Here is an 18683-nt window from a genome sequence, read left to right as displayed (position 1 = left end):
TTTTTTTAACTGGTTTTAGTTTGAAACTTTTCACCAGGCATTTTTGTTTCAGTTAATCACGTTTCTATTGCAGCCTGGGGACTTTTTAAAACATTTCTAGAACCCTCTATCTTGCTCCCAAAGGCTTAAGCATTATTTGATAATTAGCCTTCACAATTATGTTATACGTTTTGGGGAGAAGTGTGGGCTGGGGGAGGGTGGGAGGAAGAAAGTTGTGTGTGTTAGTTAATGTGGGAGGAATGAGGGTTATTATCTGGGGATTGGAGGAATGCTTATGAGAGAAAGAAGTTCACTCTGTCAAAATTGTGTTGGTTGCCAGTTCTCTGTGAAATACTCACTTAGACACAGAGAAGGACGGGGTGGGGGCAACACTGGAAACTTTCTCGCCTTTCCTAATTAAAATGATGCCAGAAAACAGGATCCACATAGATGCCAGCTACATGCCACTTAAAAAGAAATATGCTTCGTTACATTTTCTCTCCATTTGCTGGAACTCACAATGGGAACGTGAGAAAGGAAGAAGACTTGTTGAAATTCTGGGCATAGCATTTTGGTACTCACCCGACTGTTAACTTGGTATCACAGTAAAGTACTCACTGCTAAAATGACAGTTTTTCTCTCTTTCTTTCTGCCTTGTGTTCATAATCCTTCTGCCTCTCCAAGGCCACACATTCACATTAGCAAAATGCACTGTCCTGTACTCTTGAAGTCTATTCCTTTGGTTCATACTCTCTCTGACCCTCTAGAAGAAACCATCACAGTTTCCTCTTCAAAGAGGTATATTTGCTCTGTGTTTTCATTTTATGAAAATTATTGTATTCCCTTCTTTTTTAAGGGGAAAATTTTGTTTTTGTTGATTGGCTCAGATTTCAACAAGGTTGGGTGTGTGGCTGATTTTGAAAGTGAGAGAGAAACGAGAGAAGGGACTGTGCGTTGCCGTGTATATTGTGTGTGTGTATGTACACAGAGGGCCTGAGCGTTCTTAGGCAAGAATTGCCCTCAGGCAAAATATTAAAGTAGATGAAGTTGTGGCTAGGGACCCCTTTTTTCTTCATCACTTTTATTCCAAATCCAAGATGTTAGGGGACCATAGTACTTAACCCAAGCTACACTGGAATTCCAGGCAGTACCAGACAATGGGAAAAGCTTTCTTGTTTGCTTGTTTGTCTGCAATTTATTATTATTATTATTATTATTATTATTATTATTTGGTTGGGAGGAAGGGTGAGAGAAATTACTGAATTTAAGTGTTCTTCTAGAATCACATCACTTATAGTGCTGCTTAAGGCTAGTCATGCTAAAAGGTTTTCTCTTGGTCAGGGCAAGAATGCGGCTGAAGAGCAGCGTTTCCCAGTTTAAAGACATAGGAGCTATGACTGTGATGGAGATGAGTGAAACCAGTTGAGTGTTAGATAACTGGGAGTGAAGGAACTGTGCACACAGGGGACCACACCACCCAATCCCAGCCATTGCCGTTGGGCAGGAATGTGAGCCTAATGTTGGCAGACCGCTGATTTTTTTCTGGATTATTGTGTGAAGTTTCATGGTTTAAAAATGCTGATCACTCTTCAAATTAAGGGGGAAAAACACTCTACTAGCCAAATAAAACACATCAGATGTCTGGATGTCTCTGCCACAGAAGAAAGAGGGTTGAGTGCATTATGGCCCATTAACATGCCACATGACCTTGGAAAGGTCTGCTTACTCCTTTATGAACCAAATGAACTGGGGTAGATGAGCTCCACAATTTTTTCTTCCTTGGACCCTTTAGGATTTTTTGACTCCTGAGTTCTGTGTTCAAACCTTTAAGATCTCTTCATCTCCTAGTATTTCATGAAGAAAAGAGGAGAAGAAACATGTAGATGAGGGTCAGAATGAATTAGGTAACAGGAGATATTGCCTGCTCACATGCCACTACATGCTTTTGCAGAAAAGCCTTCCTCTGGATTCTTTATGATAGCCATCTTCCCCTCCCCCACTTAGCACCCATAGTCCTTTTCCAACCCTCTCCTTCAACAAATATGTTCATTCAATGTATTTATTAATTGCCTGCCTGGGGCCATTAATATATACTCTTATGACTCCCATCACTTTCCCACTTGTATTGTAGTTATTTGAATAAAAGGATGGAGAAAACTTTATTCCCCAAATTCCCAGGATACCAGGAAAGGAAGACTGGTCTATGGGATGTTCTAGCTATTAGAGGAGCAGGTGGGCTTACACTTCACAGAGGAATGTACATGGTAAGGCAGGTCATCTCTTAGAGAGCCCAGACTTTGGAAGCCAATGGAGAATGAGGTGAAGGGCCATCAAGATGGCAGAAGACCATGTGGTACTTGATGTCACCCCTCTCCACTCATCTCAGTTCTTCCACAAAGTTACCAAAGTCATGAGATGCTGGTGCCCAGTCACAGCAGCAGGCTTAAGTACACCAGCAAAGAAGGAAGGCCAAGAATTTGCAGAAGTCATAGGGTAAACTATGGATTTGAAAAAGCCATGATACTGTCTGAACCAATTTCTGAGATGGGGTGAGGCCCCCAGGTAGCATTTGGGTATATTTGGTACATCTGGGCATGTTATTGCCTTGGTTAAATTGTGAGCAGTTTCAGAGCAAGATCCTTATCAAAGTTGTTTCTGTAGGTTAAATGCAGTCAACACAGTGCTTTTGTGCACAGTAGATTCTCAATAAATACTTGCTGACTGACTGACCAGTTGAATGAATGAATGAGTCAAGGAGAAAGCTACTAACTCCAGCCTATGAAAATGAATGCAGGGATTATATGGATAGACAGACAAGAAAGAAACCAATCTGCAACGGGTTAATTTCTGCCTTCAGCATTCACAGAAGGATAATGTATGCTGGGGAGGGAAAGCATTAGTCTTTCCCTTTTGAAACCCCTGAAAAATTTGTCTGAAGCATGTATTTAAATGGGCAGCATACAGGTGTTTTCAGAGCTGCTCCAGCCCCAGAGAAGGCCTCAGGGCAAACCAGAGAAGACGGTACTTGGTAAGGAGAAACACTCCTCAGCTACTCTGCATGCTTCAGTGGGAAAATGCAAATCAACTCATTTCCGCTTTTGAGGACAACTTCAGATAAAGGGGTCCCCGGGCAAAGTAACCCCTTCAATGTGCCTGGCTGTCTTTCCCCATTGCTATCTCTTCCTGCACTACCTGCTGTGTGAGCTGTAGGGGGTGGGGAGGGGGCTGTGGATTGGCTGCGCAGGAGATGAGAGAGGAGATGCATAGTAATGAGGAGAGGAGAGAGAAGGAAGGGGGCATTTGTGTTGCAGGTACAACTTTGTGTAAAAGGCCTTGAACTAGGAGGTGGAATTACTTCCAGTTCTTTCTCTGTGGCCACCAGCTGAGGGTGACCTTGGGCAAGAGGTGGGATTCACAGGCAGTCAAAGCCAAAGTGAGTGCTGAAAATCATTCCAGTTCCATCATCTAGTTCTTTTTTTTTTTTTTTTCCACATTGAGAAATTGTGAGAAATTGAGATCTGAGGTATCAATGCGGAGTAAGTAGAAGGCAAGGATTAAAATACAGGTCCCCTGGCGGTCAGAACAGAGTCCCTCCACCATCCTAAGTGTCATGCTAAGAGGTACCTGGATCAACAGGCATGGGTTTCCATGCTTCATAATTTGGATGTAAATGTTTGAGTGTGTCTCAGGGCTCAATTAAGATTTTAAAGATCTGAATAACTCAAAAAATTGTGGTGACCCCCCCTCCTCCCAATTTAGGTGATTGAAAATAAAAACAAGGCAAAACTGCAATCGAATTATAAGGAAGTAGAATAGAGAATGATTATTTTCCATGATGACTACTCTGATAAATTCCAAATAGCAAATTTTACTTAAAATTTTTATTTTGGGTGCTCCTGTTTCACCAGTATGTCTCAGGCACATGCTTTTTTTTTTTTTTGCTTATTGGGAAATCCTGTGTATGGACCTTGAGTGTCATCAGGTACTTAGTTTTGAATGAGTACATGAGAGGGTTGTGTGAACATGCATTGGGGCAATTGTTATTTTTGTGTTTATGTGGATTTATATGGTATTAAATGCATGTGGGGTTTTTTTGGGGGGAGGTGAATATGTATGTTTACATACGCAGTTTTCTCTTTTCTCTTTCTATGGAGTGAGGCAATCGAATGATTACTAAAATTGGCAGGCTCTAGTTTGCTAAATGAGCTGACATTTGTAAAAGAGCCTTTCACAAGGCCTGTATTCAATGCACGAAGGTTACTTTTCCCCGCCAAGTAAAAGATAGAACCACTCCAAATGAATCTCCATCTAAACTTGAAATAGTCTGAGTTAAAAAAGCACCTGGGACCTGAATTTTTAGAGAAAGTTGTGTGTCAGAGGAGTCAAAGATTGGGCAGGTTGGTTTTAGGCTTTATAGATTTTCATAATTTGCTTTTTATGGGTAGAGACAAGTAACTTACAATTTTCTGTCAATCAGCAAAGAGTTTACTGTAGTTTTTCTGTGTGTATATATTAGAAACTTATGTGTGTGATATATCTACATATCTCTATTTATATCTCTGTGTCTATCTATATAGACACACACGTACATACACATATTGCTTCGTATCGGTGGCCTTTGGTTTGGGTTTGGTTTGGTTCTCCAGGAGCAGCAGGTAAGATGGTTCCTGCACATCTTGGTCTGTAATCCATAACCTGGAGTCAGTGTAGCCCCTACTTGATTCCTATTTGCTCTAGAGACTTTGGCCTCCTCTGGAAAGAAGTTTCTGCATGTTAGCATCAAGTACTCACTCAAAACAAAGTCTGGGATTATATTCCCAGTGATCATAACAAGGGTGGGAGGAATTCACCTTAGGGCACCCTACATTTTACGCACCCCCCCCCCCCACCCCAGTAGCTTTCTCATCTATCCTGCTAGGTGATTCTCAGAAAAGATCATCCTGATACTAAGCTAGTGTTCGTTGAGTCTTTACTGTGTAGGCCACTGGTTCTCAGGGGTGGCAGTTTTGCCTACCACATTTACCTTCCCCTTCCAAAGGGTATTTGGGAATACTTGGAGACAATTTTGGTTGCCACAACAGAGAGGGGAGGAGTGCCATTGACACCTCGTGGCTAGAAGCAGAGATGCTGCTAGAACACAATGCAGACACTTTCTCCCACCTAACAAAAAATCAGCTGCCCCCAAATGTCAGTCATACTGAAGTTGAGAAACTTTGGTGAATGCCAAGCTCTCTGTTCCTTCATTACAGGCAAGTTTCCATTAATCTTCTCACAGATCCAGTGGGCTAGGTACCATTGTCCTCCCCCATTTGAAAGTGAAAGGTAATATGGCATGGAGAGAAGAAATGACATGACCAAGGCCACTAAGGCCTAGGTGCAGGACTGCACGTGAGCCAGATCCATCTTCCAGACAGTTCTAAGCTGCAGACGTCCTTATTTGTGTCTGACCGGCTTCCCAGAGAATGAGGTATTTCCAGTCAATACACTGGCCCCCCCTCACAGATACAGGCGAATTGTTCCTGCACAGGAGAGACCAGTCTAGATTTTGTCATTCTCTTCTACTGGCTACTGTATTCTGTGCCAAATGTCACCTGTAGTGTAAAATTTGTCTCTGTTTACCCCCTTTATTTTCTTTCATTTCTTTGCCTCACCCTTTTGGTTTTGCTTTTCTGGGACTGCAATAATCTAGCTTCCTTCTAGACTATAACTATAACCCTTTTCTTAAAGAGCCGTCTGTGTAGCTGGAGGGCCAACTTCACTGATGGCTAACTGGATGGTTGTCCTGGGGGACAGGGTGTTGATTATTGCCACCGGGCCGGAGAAGAGGACAATTTCCTCTGAAACAGGACAGTCCCTGACATTCATTTTTAAAATTTTTTGATGAAATTCTCTGGCTGTCCAGAGGCTAGGAAAACAAAAATAAATCTGAATTTAGGTTCCCCAGATTGTGCCAAGATTTCACAGGAAAGCTTTCTTCCATAAAAGCCTTCTGAGGAATTCCTTTATCAGGAGAGAAAAGCATTCCTGGAGATCTCATTAGGTAAATTACTCTCAGATTAACATATTTTATTAATTACCTATTATGAGACCCCAAAGCTAAACAATCATAAAAACAACAAAAAGAAGTAAATATAGTTCCCAGTGACTAATAGATGCCATAAAAGACATAATCAGTAAAATCAATTATATGCATTATTATAATGAAAGGTACAGTTAGTGCTTTAAAAAATAATTAGGTTATTGGCTAAGAGGAAACTAGCCCCCCTTCATTACCCCTGGAGCAAGCCCCGGATGCTTCACTCAAAGGCTTTTAGTATAGAAATCATTGGTTTTATTGGCCAGGCAAATTAGTGACTCCATTAGCCTCACCAGTGGGGGACCCTGGTTTTCCTAAGTCACCAGGTGCTTTTGATCTGGTTGTGCATTTTCTCGAGTGGAAAAATAGAGGGTTGGGACAATGCATCAAGATGGGTACAAAATATCTGCCAGTCTAAATGTGTGGCAAAGGGTAGGAACCAAGATAAAGGAAGTAAAATAGGAGGTGATGGTTTGGCTGTGTGTGGACTGTGCAGTTTGTGTGGTGTGCATGGTGTGAGTAGCTTGTGGCTACATGTGCGTGCCCGCCCAGTGCACATGTGTGTGCCATGTGAGAGCTTATCAACAGCATTTCCAAACCTCTGTCCAGAGCTCAACTTGCCTGTCTTGCTTTGTATGTAAAAATATTCCACTTAAAACCTTAGCCAAGCTACCACCAAAGTGCCAATAAATAATATATGCAAAGTTTTTTTTTTTTCTTATCAATATAAAGAAACGCGGAGTTGTGAGGCTGGTGAAAACTCGCATTAGACAATGTAATGAAACAGGAATTAGAACAGCGTAGTTCCTCTGGCCATTATAAATGAGGACGGCAGCTACCTGGAGAATGGGAAAACTGATGAGTACAGTCTGTTGGGGAGAGCAGGAGGAAAATTTCCCTCAGGAACACATTTCAAATTACTTATTTATGAACTGATGAACTGGGAGACCACCTATCGAGACATCGGCGTAAGCAGTCTGCTGCAGACAGCTACAGAACTCCAGCTAATTGTGCGGCTGTTTTCTGTTAGAACTCCTGTTCTCCAGCTGGGCTTTGGAGGCAGGAAATTCAGGCTATGACTAGAAGTTACGCTTTTCCTCTTTCTTGTCCGCATAAATATATACATACATATTTTAATCCACTTGAATCTGTTTGGCGAGGGCCTGGGAAAAAGCTGCTACAATTGGCCCTGGAAGGGCTGGGGTGGAGAGGAGGTTTTGGTGTTGAAAGGTTTGCAGGTTATGCCCCACCGTCTGGGAGTGAATTGAGTTCTGGTCTCCTGTGGCAGCTCTCAAAAGGCTATTGGATCAGGCCGTGAAGAGCTTCCTGCTTCCCTTCCAGGTCAGTGTCCTCCTCCCCCTTCTCCACACCTTTATCACCATGGTGACAGGGTATTGAGTGCTTGCTAGGCGCTGGGCTTTCTGTGGTGTTTTACATGAATGATCTCATTTTATCCTCACAAGACCCTATGAAGTAGGTACCATTGTCCCCATCACAGAGGTAAATAAACCGATGGATGAAGGAAGTGAAGCGACTTGGGCAAGGCCATGAGTCCAAGGCCACCTGACCCCATTACTTAGCCTCCTCATCGCCTCCTGGATGATTATAAATGTTCGTGGGAAGGAAGAAGCATCTTCCATTGGGGAGTGCTATGGACTTATGCTCTGAGCTGCAGGCTGCGTGACGAAGGGAAAGGAATCTGACAATCAGGGAACAAGGGTGTTGTTGGGAGACAGTGTAGCTAACTGGTTAAGAGCTAAGTCCCTTAGGGATTTTTATTATTACCTCCCTTTTACAGATAAGGTAACTGAGATGCTACAAAGTGCTGCAAACTTGTCCTAAGTTACATATGTAAGTTACAGAGCTAGAATTTGAACTGGGTCTGGGCCGTGAGCTTCCCACTAGGTAGACTAGCTCCTTGAGGCAAGGTCTAAATCTTATTCAAATTTTAATCCCCAGTACCTGGGAAAATACCTTTGGTAATGGATCGTCAATACATATTTGCTGAGATGAATTCTCAGCTTTAAATTCAGCAAGCTTATGGAGTTCTTGCAAAGATTCCCATTCCTTGGTCAATACTGCAATAATAGCAGCCTATCATATTTATTGACCACTTAACTGTGTGCCAGGCCCTATGTCATGCCAGTACACGATCATCTCATTCAATCCTCAGAATCGGATGAAGCTGATATTTTTATCATTATTACCTCTAGATTATATTGAAAGCATTGAAGCTTGGAGAGGTTAAGTCAGTGGTTCTCAACTGGGAGTGATTTCCCTGACCCCCAACAAAGGGAACGATGCCCATTCTGAAGACACAGCCAGGGGTAAGGGGGGCGGGATGCTATTGGCACCTAAGGAGTAGAAGCTAGGGTTGTTGTAAACATCCTGCAATGCACAGGGCACCTTTTCACAGTAAAGAATTATCCAGTCCGAAATGTCAATATTGAGATAATCTGGGTTAAGCGCTTGCCCAAGCTGTTAAGTAGCAGAGCCAGGATTCAAATTCCGTATCTGACTCCGGGGCCTGTGTCCTGATCATCTACTGAGCAATTCTCCAAGTCCCCCTCTCCTTGGATACCCTATGGTTTGCTCAGAAGACACAATTACATTATAACCTGAGTTGGGGTTGGAGGGGGGAGGTAAGTGACTCAAGGGAACAAGTCAGGAGCCTCTGGTGTGGATCTCTATGCAAAGTAGATCTGTAATCTCAGCCTGATCTTGGGGTCCTGACTATACCAAATAAACAAATGCTGTCTGCATGGCAATTCTGTCAGGGCCAGATAAAGCTGGAGCCAGGAGGACTTGGTGGAAAGACTGCAGGGCTGGGGCATCCCAGATGGCTGACTTCAATCATTCTTCCTGTGTAGCTTCTGGAAATCCCCAAACACTCTTAGCTTTTATTTCTTTAACCGTAGGACAGAGAAGGCTCCAGCCTGCCTGCTTCTCAGAGCTGTTTACAAAAACCACGTGAGAAAATGACTGCTTAAGAGTTTTGAAAAGGGCTTACACATTGGCTGGGATTCCCTTCATTACTTTGACAAACATGTAGTGATAACAGTGAAAACTTATACCACTCCTATTGAGTATTTGTTCTTTGCCAGACATTTCTTTAAGGACTGGATATACTTGTTTAATTTGTTCTTCAAAACAATTCCATGAAGAAGGTACTAATTTAGAATGGCCCCGTGCTTGGTTTGATACTCTGATGTAACCATACCTCTGATATAAAGTCTTAATAATATTTGAACAAGGGGCCCTGTATTTTTATTTTGCAGTGGGTCCTGCAATTTATGTAGCTGATTTTTCCCTTTTGATCTGTCTGCTTCTAGCCTAAGTGTATAATAAGCCCTCATTAGTGCACCTGTCAGAAATGGCCTATTGCTCCCTGTAGGGTCACAAGAATAAAGGTTTTTAAAGTTGATTATTTCCCTACGAAAAGAAGCGGTGACATTTACCAGGCTTATCAATCAGTTCTATCTACACATTGATCAGGTAGAAAGGGCAGGAAACTAGACCAGAGGCAATAAAATAATAAAGAACTAGTTAAGTAGTCAGGCTCTGGGTTCAGACGACATCACAACAATAGCTACGATAACAATGATAACAGAAATGGTATAATCCACAGCAAAACCTCCCTGTATTTCCCATGTACAAAAGCCCTATGCTAAGTGCTTTGACATGCATGATCTCCTTTAATTCTCACAGTAAATCTTGGGGTATGCATTATATTATTATTCCTATCTTTCAGATGCAGAAATCATGGCTGAATGGAGTGACTTACCCACCGCACCACGTAGCTTGTGATGGGAGCCTGGCTCCATTTGTTGGCTATAATGCCTTGTGTCAGCAACCAATCCATGCCTCACTTTCCTTGTGTATGAATGGGAATATAGCTTACTTTGTAAAATTATTATACATTTTGAATTAGGTAATGTAATCTGGAATGTAGAGGAAGGGTCTTGCCCATTTTGTTTATTGTTGTATGCCTTATTTTAGAACAGTGCCTGGACATAGTTGGTATATCAGCTATCCATTGCCAAAATGCCACGTAATAACCACTCACAAAACTTTAATGGTATGTAGGAATAAGCAATAAAATGTGACTTTATTTTTTGTATGGCAAGAGTCAGTTGGTGTAGTCCCCATAGCTTATTTTTGCTTTTGTTTCCCTTGCCTTAGGAGATATACCTAGAAAAATGTTGCCATGGCTGATGTCAAAGAAATCACTGCCTATGTTTTCTTCTAGAAGTTTTATGGTTTCAGGTCTCACATTTAGGTCTTTAATCCATTTTGAGTTTATTCTTGTGTACAGTATAAGAAAGTGGTCCAGTTTCATTCTTTCGCATGTAGGTTTCCAGTTTTGTCAGCACCATTTGTTAAAGAGATTGTCCTTTCCTCATTGTATATTTGTGCCTCCCTTGTCATAGGTTAATTGACCATATAATGTGGGTTTATTTCTGGGCTCTCTATTCTGTTTCATTGATTTGTTTTTATTTTTGTCCGATACTATACTATTTTGATTACAACAGCTTTGTAGTATATCTTGAAATCTAGAACTGTGATGTCTCCAGCTTTGTTCTTCTTTTTTAAGATTGCTTTGGCTATTTGGGGTCTTTCATGGTTCCTTACAGATTTTAGTATTATTCGCTCTATTTTTTGTGGGGAAAAAAACCCAAGAATTATTGGTACTTTGATAAAGATTGCATTGAATCTGTAGATTGCTTTGGGTAGTATGGACATTTTAACAATATTAATTCTGGGACTACACCAAAATAAAGAGCTTTTGCACATTGAAGGAAATCATCAACAAAATGAAAAGGCAACCTACCGAATGGGAGAAGGTATTTGCATATGTTATATCCAACAAGAGGTTAATATCCAAAATATATAAAGAACTTATACAACTCAACACCAAAAAATCTGATTAAAAAATGGGCAGAGGAGCTGAACAGACATTTTTCTAAAGAAAACATACAGTTGGCAAACAGACACATGAATAGATGCTTGACATCACTAATTATCAGGGAAATGAAAATCAAAACTATAATGAGATTTTACCTTACACCTGCCAGAATGGTTAGAAATAAAAAGAGAAGAAATGGGGACGCCTGGGTGGCTCAGTTGGTTAAGCACTTGACTTTGATTTTGGCTCAGGTCACGATCTCAGAGTTGGAGTGGAGCCCCGTGTCTGGTTCCATACTTAGCATGGAGTCTGCTCGAAATTCTCTCTCCCTCTCCCTTTGCCTTTCCCCACTACTTGCACATGCTCTCTCTTTCTAAGTAAATAAATAAAATCTTTTTTTAAAAAAAGATAAGAAATAACAAGTGTTGTTGAGGATGTGGAGAAAAAGGATCCCTTGTACACTGTTGGCGGGGAATGTAAATTGGTGCAGCCACTATAGAAAGCAGTATGGGGGTTCCTCAAAAAATTAAAAATAGAAATACCATATGATCCAGTAATTCAACTCTCAGGTTTTTGCCTAAAGAAAGTGAAAACACAAATTGGAAAAGATAGATGAACCCCTATGTTTATTGCAGCATTAATTACAATTAATAAGATATGGAAACAACCTGAGTTCATCAACAGATGAATACATTTTTAAAAAGTGGCATATATATACAATAGAATATTATTCAACCACAAAAAAAGATGAGATCTTGCCATTTCTGACAATATGGATGGACCTAGAGGGCATTACGCAAAGTGAAATAAGTCAGAGAAAGACAAATACCATATGATTTCACTCATATGTGGAATCTAACCAAAAAAAAATGAATAAACAAATAAAGAAACATACCCATAAATAGAACACACTGATGGTTGCCAAGGGGAGGGGGGAAGGGGAATGGGTAAAAGGGAGTGGAAGATACAGGCTTTCAGTTATGGAGTGAATAAGCCATGGGAGTAAAAGGCATAGCATAGGGAATATAGTCAGTGGGTATTGTAATAGCATTATATGGTGACAGATGGTAGCTACACTTGCGGTGAGCACAGCATAAATATAAGCTTGTTGACTCACTATGTCGTACGTCTAAAACTAATGTAAAAATGTGTGTCAACTATACTTCACTTAAAAAAAAAAGTCCGTTGGATTCTATCTAGATAGGTCTGCTGATCTTATGTGGGTTTGCTCATGGGTCTGAGGGTCAGCTGGTTTTTTTCTAGAGTACCTGCGGCAACTTAGTTATACTCCACAACTCTCTCTTCCTGAGGAAGGACAGCTTGGACATATTCTTATAGTAATGTTAGAGATACCAGCATGCAAGTAGAAATGTACAAATGCTTTTTTAAGCCTCTGGTTGTTTCACATCTGCTGATATCCCACCAGCCAAAGTATCACCAGGCCAAGCCCAGAGTCAAGGAGTAGGATAGGTCACCTGGACCAAGGTGGGAGAGGTGAAGAATTGGGGCCAATTTGCAATCAATGTACCACAATTGGGTCGCAGTAAATATTAAAAAAAGGATTTGAAAGTGCTTAGGCATGATAAAGGATCAAAAAATGGTAGTTTACCATTTTCGGGCAAAATAGTTGAAGGGAATTTAAGAGGTACAAACTTACAGTTATCAAATAAATAAGTCATGGGGTTGTAAAGTATAGCACAGGAAATATAGTCAATAATATTGTAATAACTTTGGTGACAGATGGTAGCTACACTTAATTGTGGTGAGCATTTTGTAATGCATATAAATGTCAAATCACTATGTTTTATACCTGAAACTAATATAATATTGTATGTCAACTATACTTCAATTAAAGAAAAAATCCTGATGGTTAAAAAAAATTATAATAAAATAAAAAATAGTAGTCAAAACAATTATCAAAATTACCTGATAAACTATGGATTTTGTAAAAGGATTAATCCAGGAGAGGGATTTGACCATACACGCCTTTTGACCAATCATGCATTTTTGTTGTTGTTTCTCTTTAAGTTTCCAAAATATATTGGGGGTGTCAGCTGGACATAGTGCCACTTTTTCTTTTAAAAAGGACTAAAATTTCACAGGTCACAAAAGTAACCGATGAAACAGTTTCTCCAGAACCAAGGTAACCATAGGGCTCTTTCAATTTGTCAAAATAAATTCCATTCTCAGCAAATTTCCCCTGACAACTTTTCATATCATGGTTCCATTCCTTTGTTTTAATCTAATGGGGCATGGACTTGGGTTTTGAGAGTAGTGATTGTTTAAGCCTTCCTTTTGACAACTCCTGACAGAGCCTAGGATGGAAGCAGCTCACCTTAAGCCTGAATTTGGCCCAGTGCCTCTTGGCATGCCCTGTCTGACTGCTCTTGAGTGCTGGTTGTGGAGCAGTAGGGCCCCCCAAATTCTGATTTCTTCTAACGGGTTGAAGGGTTTGCTTCTAAGTGAGTGTGTGTGTCTCTCTCAGAGCTCTGCTCTGTGCAGCGACGATGATGACAGGCTGGTTTAATGCAGCTCTTGCCAAGATTAAGGGGTTGTCAGACAAGTATCATGGGAGACTGAGGGATTACTCTGAAAAATCACTCTGAATTGCTAACTAACAGAGAGCTAGCATTCAAGTGGGGGTAGGCTTCCTTGTATTTGAGGAGCTGCAGAGAGGTCCTTAGCCGACCTGACCTCCCTCCTCACTCTGAGAACAGATTAGGTGAGCCACTGAGATGCCTCCAACCTAGGGTTATGGGTCCCAGGAGGGCCCAGGATTAGACATCAGGGGCTCTATCAACCTTGTAAAATAGCATGCAAAAGTATATCCTCATTAACATATGACTTTTTTTTATTTTTTTTCTGGGAGAGAGGGCTATAGTTTTCATCAGCATCTCAAGGATTTGTGATCCCCAAATAGAGGACTATCCTGTTCAGTGCTGCAGGCAGGGCTCTGTAGTTAATTTTAAGGAGTTTTTTTCCGGACACTGTAAGAAATGAGCAGCCAGTAAACAGTTTAAAGAAGTAAGGCGGAATGAGTAGGCTTGATTTTTAAAAAGGTTACTCTAGGTATAAAATCTAGATATAGAATTGCTACAAAAATTGCTATAACTATTTTTTTCTCAATTATGTATTTCATATATGCTAGAGATGAGCAATGGGAATGATACTCAGAGATTCTGGCAGTGAGAGTGCCTGCCCTCATGGAGATTAAAATCTAGGGAGAGAGTTGAATAATTCTAGTACAGCTGGAGATTCTAGTACAGTATGAGAAGTGATATTTCTTCATCCATTCATTCATTAATTTGATAAATATTTATTGAGCCTCTACTATGTACCAGGCCCTGTGCTATGTCTTAGGGACATCAGTGTGTTTTAGACCAGCATAGTCTCTGCCCTCATAGAACTCACATTCAAATTGAGGATACAGACAGGTGAACGAGCCATTAAAGCACATGGTGACATATACTAAAACAGGGGATGTACAAGGGCAGTGAGGACACGGGAGTAATATACCCAACTTAGCTCCCAGGACTTGAGGACCATGAAGGTTCATACACTATTTCAGATAGAGACAGAGGGAACACAGTTGCAGACTCTGAATGCATTTCCTGCTTAGCAGAAACTTGAATAGATAATCTTGGATTAGATGTCTCCTTTCTTGCTTATCAACAAGCACATGGATTTGCTGAGGGCAGAGAGAATGAAGAGGGCTGAGTAGGTTTAGTAGTCTAACTCATGAACCATAAATTGAATGTCAGAAGGCTTAGGTTCAATCTTATTTTTCTTTCTTACTAGCTGTGTGACCTTGGGCAAGTCATCTCACCTTTCTTTTTTTTTTTTCTTTTTTAAAATATTTTATTTATTTATTTGACAGAGAGACACAGTGAGAGAGGGAACACAAGCAGGGGGAGTGGGAGAGGGAGAAGCAGACTTCCCACGGAGCAGGGAGCCCGATGCGGGTCTTGATCCCAGGACCCTGGGATCATGACCTGAGCGGAAGGCAGACGCTTAACGACTGAGCCACCCAGGTGCCCCTCATCTCACCTTTCTGAGCCTTACCTGTGAAACAGGGTTAATTATATTTGCCTTGCCTATGTCAAAGGGATATTATGAGTATCCCTATCCCTCTGCCTATGCAGAGGCGATTAGCACTCTACAAAAAGAGTCCATGACTCTTTTTTCATAGCTGAGCCATTCCTATAGGCTCTGCCCCCTGACCTCCATTTTGTCTCTTCTAACCAGGATCTGTTTCCTCTGGATCCATCCTATGAACTTGTACTTGATTTCCCTCATCCTCTCTGATTTCTTTAGGTTGGTGAGCTAGTTTCAATTCCACCTTGGGATGTTGCCTCTCAGGATACTCACTTCAGTTTCACATTCTGTAGTCAGTTTCTGACCCTGTACCCCAGACAGGTTCCTGGGACCCAGCCTTCCAACTTGTGTCAAGACCCCTGGGCTTATGACTGTCTGGCAGGGGATTAAATACAATAAATAAAAGGAGATGTGACAAAGATAATGTCTTACTCACCACACGTTTTCCTTTCTGTGAGCATGTAGGAAGATTACATTTCCAAGCCTCCCTTGCAGCTAAGTTGGTGTCGTGTTAACTGAGTCTGGCTAATAGAACGTGGGCAGAAGTGATGTACACGATTTCCAGGACTGAGCCTTTACACCATCATGTGTGATTCTCCAGCCCTCTCTTTCCCTGCCATGGGGACCATGTGTTCCAGAATGGTAGCAACGAGGTGGAGAAGGGTCACCCAAGTCCCACGGACTACGATGTGAATGGGAAATAAACCTCTGTTGTCCTAAGCTTTAGGGTTTATCTATTGTGGCAGCTTGTGTTAATAACCCAATATAGGTGATAACATATGAAAGTCCTTTGTTAACTTCAAAATAACTTGTATTTTATGATTTAATCATTACATTCTTTCACTGATAAAAGATGCTCAGTGGTCATCACATTCTCCTAATTGCACTTGTTTTTACCTCTTTATGTTGCAAATGACAGAATCCCACTCAAATAAGCTCTATAGGAAAAGGGAAATTTTGGGGGGTGGCGTGCGTAAGGGGTTTTGGTGGAGGATTTTTTAGGCCCAGGGTTCTAAATATTATCATGACTTGTTGTTTTTCTCTGTCTCAGTTCTTCCTTCCTTTCTGTTGACTTTATCTGCATTTATATCCTCTCCAAAGCAGCGGGGGGTGGGGGGAGGCGTGTCCCTGGCTGTTCTAAGCTTATGTTCTACCAGCTAGGAAGAATAACAAATATCTGAGACCACTTTTTTACCATTTGTTCCAGCAAATCTCCAGGGAGTGCCTTTGTGGCCTGGCTTGAGTTACCCTACTCATCCCTGAACTGGTCATGCACTGTGTGGTTATTTGCTCAGGCTTAGACTATGGGGTCACCCTTGGAGACTAGAGATGGTGACAGCTTTCCACTGCCAACCATATGGATTAATATTAGTGTAGAAATGTTCCTCAAAATAAAACTGGATTGTTAGTATCCAAAAGGGTAATGGATGTTCACTATAGCCAAATTATATTTATTAAGTACTTGTTGTATGTTAGAACTAGTACATAACATTTTTAATACAGTATTTCATTTAGACCTCCCAAGAACCTGAGGAGATAGATTTTGTTATTTACGGAGTAATGGCAATGGAATCACTGATCATTTCATAATGTAGATTTGATGTGAATTTATACATAGTTTTTAGTGCTAACATGATTGCAGCAGTGACCATATCCATTGATAATCTAATTGTTCTTGCAGTAAAGGAACAATGGAATTCCAAGGGAAGAATTGTCTGGCATAGGAATGTTCTTGCTTTAGTGATTCAGGCCATTCTAATGAACAACAAGAAATATGGGCCTTACATTGTATTTATTTGTGGAAAGATATTCATATAACACTGTTCCAGTGTCATCAATACAACCATAATTCATGAACCTGACAATGGAGCAATGCATTCTGTGTGGTCTCACCATTGAGGAAACCTGAATTGGAAGCTGAAGCTGCCAAAACAGAAATAAAAGCCATAAATCACAAATATTCAAATTCTTTCTCCTGTTCTGACACATACAACTTTAGCATTTCAGGGCCACAGAGATGAAAGGAACCTCCTGTTTCACACCTCCTAAATTCTCCCTTTTTTTTTTTTCTGAGCCTCAGTTTCTTCATTGTATTTTTTTAAATTTTATTTTATTGTGTTATGTTAATCACTATACATTACAGCATTAGTTTTTGATGTAGTGTTCCATGATTCATTGTTTGCGTATAACACCCAGTGCTCCATTCAATACATGCTCTCTTTAATACCCATCACCAGGCTAACCCATCCCCCCACCCCCCTCCCCTCTAGAACCCTCAGTTTGTTTCTCAGAGTCCATGGTCTTCGTTGGTTCGTCTCCCCCTCTGATTCTCCCCCTTCATTTTTCCCTTCTTACTATCTTCTTCTTTTTTTTAACATATAATGTATTATTTGTTTGAACTGGACTTAGGTTGTCAAATGGTTGGGCACATTTTGAAGTTGATCATGGAGGGTGGAAAGGGGATGGGGAAAGAGTCACAACTCAGCCTATCAGCAAACCCGCTGAGAGATGGGGACAGTTAGAGGGCCATTTAATGAATGTATGAAAAGGAAATAATGCAAACAGGGCAGTTTTCTTTTATTCACAGGCAAGGGGACATTTTCTTCACTACGAAGGGCATTCCATCCTTAGGTGTTTGCCATGAATTTACCCTCTGATTTCCTGTTTGGAGAATTGAGTTCGATGACACTTTGATTAATGCTATTCCTATTTTCACTGACAGAGCAGTAGCTTTTACTTGGGACCGTGTATTAGGTGCTTTTCTCAGCTCAACTTTAGAATCCCAACAGAGAACTCGTGTTGGTTGTGACGAAGATGGATACCTGTCCACCAGAAATTTGTTATCCTCTTTCTATAGCATGTAGTTATCACTGGGAAGCAGTTCCTTAGTCAGGGACTACATTTTTCAGCACCCAGTGTATCCCACTGGAATGTGGAGGAAATTTTTCTTGGGTTTTCTAAGAAGTCAGTGTGACATTTCTGTTTTCTTTCTTTCCATATACTGCCTAAACACAGAGGCCTCCAAAGTTCTAGGGGATGCTTGTGGAGCTACAAGAGGAAGGTGCCTGGGTCCTGAATCACCATATGGAGAAAGAAAAAGCCCTCCAACTGGGAAAGTCCAAGTAAACTTCCAGGACAGTGGCAACATTTTGGAGAGTCTGACATCAGAACCCTACAACCTCATAGACCCTGGATTCTAAGATCTCTTATCAAGATTTGCCTCCCCTGGAAACATTCCTAATTCTAGACCTGTGCTATCCAGTATGGTAACCACTAGCCACATGTGGTTACTAGACTTAAATTGAAGTTAATTAAAATAAATAAGACAAAAAATTCAGTTCTTTTGTTGTATTAGCCATGTTTCAACTTGACATGTGGCAAGGGGCTGTCATATTGGACAGCATGCATTTAGAATATTTACATCATTGCAGGAAGTTCTATTAGGCATACTGCTCTACAGTATGGGAATTCTAGATGGTGAATTTATCTAGAAGAAATAGCAGGGAAGTCTATAAGTAGTAATAGGGCTTCAATATTTAGGCTACAATTCATTTGTTTTTTTATTTGTCCCTCTTCTTGCTAGAGTTTGTGAGGTGTTTAGAGCAGGGATTACCTCATGCATCTTTG

This window comes from Neomonachus schauinslandi, chromosome 7 (genome assembly GCF_002201575.2).
Source record: "Neomonachus schauinslandi chromosome 7, ASM220157v2, whole genome shotgun sequence".
In the NCBI taxonomy this organism is placed as follows: domain Eukaryota; kingdom Metazoa; phylum Chordata; class Mammalia; order Carnivora; family Phocidae; genus Neomonachus; species Neomonachus schauinslandi.
This window is presented reverse-complemented; position numbering follows the sequence as displayed.